At 39.0% G+C, this 1,937-nt stretch overlaps 1 pseudogene; it reads left to right on the top strand.

The window, feature by feature from the left end:
- The first annotated feature begins 571 nt into the window (after positions 1-571).
- On the top strand, positions 572-1,416 carry LOC101628252 (annotated as a pseudogene).
- Positions 1,417-1,937: the final 521 nt, after the last annotated feature.

The raw sequence follows: 1,937 nt of genomic DNA, 5'->3' as shown, positions 1-1,937 counted from the left end.
TTGGCAGATGTATCTGTCTTGTGGGAGCTCCAGGAAGGCATACCTCCCTGTTTCCTCCTGATTCTGGCGGCTGCTGTCTCTGGAGTTTTTTGTTTGTAGATGCATTACTCCATCCTCTAACTCCTTCATGCTTTGGCTTTCTTCTTTGTGAATCTCTGTTCAGATGCTTATAAGGTTTTCTCTTAAGTCAGGTTTCTCTTGCTAACTTATAATAAAATTATCTGAGTGGGATTATCTATGCAGAACCGTATAAATAAGGTTAGATTCATAAGTACAAGTATACCTTTTAGAGAAAACAGCTCAACCTATAATGTGTACTATATTGAAACTTTTAAAAGTCTGCTCTGTAAAAAACACTGTTAGAGAGTGAAAACAAGCTCCATACTTAGGAGTGTGTTTTATTAAATACAAATCTGATAAATTACTTGCATTTCAAATACATAATCAGTTCTCAAAATTTAACAATAAGAAGCAAACAACTTAAAAATGGGAGGTGTGTCTAGAAAGTTGCACTAAACATGGTATCAAATCTGAGGACTGTTGTTTCCTTCTCAAGTTAAGCCACATCTACATGCAACCAACCATATCAGAAGAACCTATAGTTGGCATTGATCTTGGGACAGCCTACTCTTGTATGGGTATTTTCCAGCATAGAAAAGTAGAACTAATTGCCAGTGATCTGGGTTTCCCTGTTACCTTTACTTATACTGAATAATTGATTGGTGATGCTGTGAAGAATCAAGTCACAATGAAAACCACCAACATGCTTTTCAATGGCAAACACATCATGGAAGTAGATTTGATGATGCTGTTGTCCAATCTGATATGAAGCATTGGCTCTTCATGGTGATAAATTATGCTGGTGGGCACAAAGTCCAGGTTGAATATAAAGGGAAAGACAAAAATTTTCTGTCCAAAGGAGGTACCATCATTAGTTCTGAAAAACTGAAGGAAATTGCAGAAATCTTCCTTGGGAAGACTGTCACTAATCCCAGCTGCTGTCACAATACCTGCTTATTTAAATAACTGAGCATCAGTCCACCAAATATGCTACAATTACTGCTAGTCTCCATGTTAGAATCATCAGCGAGCCAACTGATGCTATTACCTGTCTTAGACAAAAGGTTGGAGTTGAAAGAAGTGTGTTGACTTTTTCACCTAAGTAGGTGGCACTTGTGATATGCCAATCCTCACTATTGAAGGTGGGATCTTTGAGGTTAGATCTACTGCTAGAGCAGCCACATGGATAGAGAAGACTTTGATAACTGAATGGTCACCCATTTTTTTTATGACTTTAGGAACAAGAGGGACATCAGTGAAAACACAAGGTTGTCCATCACCTCTATGCTGAATGTTAACATGCTAAGCAGACACTGTTTTCCAACATCCAGGTCAGTATTGGAATTAAGTCACTGAAGGAATTGATTTCTATACCTCCATTACATGTCTGATTTGAAGAATTGAATGCTGACTTGTTCCTTGGCACCCTTAACTCAGTACAGAATGCTTTTCTGGATGTCAAATTAGACAAGTGTCAAAGCCATGATATTGTCCTGGTGGGTGTTTCTACCTGCATCCTACCAAATCAGAAACTTCCATAGGAATTTTTCGGTGGAAGAGAACTTAATAGCATCAGCCTGAACCCGTTGTTATGTCCAAGACATTGCAGTTGTCCAAGCAGTCATTCTGTCTGGAGGACAAGTCTGAAAATATTCAAGACTTGTTGCTCTTGGATGCTACCCCTCTTTCTCTTTACCCTGAAACCATCTTCATCAAGTGCAGTACTACCATTCCTATCAGGTAGACACAGACCTTCACTACTTTCTCTGACAACTAGATTGATATTCTTAGTAGGCTGACATATCTGAGCATACCATGACAAGAGTAACAGTCTGCTTGGCAAACCTGGACTCCAAGCTATTAGTCAGGTTCAGGTC

Source organism: Condylura cristata, unplaced genomic scaffold (assembly GCF_000260355.1).
Source record: "Condylura cristata isolate star-nosed mole 26May11 unplaced genomic scaffold, ConCri1.0 scaffold00021, whole genome shotgun sequence".
In the NCBI taxonomy this organism is placed as follows: Eukaryota; Metazoa; Chordata; class Mammalia; order Eulipotyphla; family Talpidae; genus Condylura; species Condylura cristata.
Note: the sequence above shows the minus strand (reverse complement) of the source record. Positions and strands in the feature narration are given on the sequence as shown.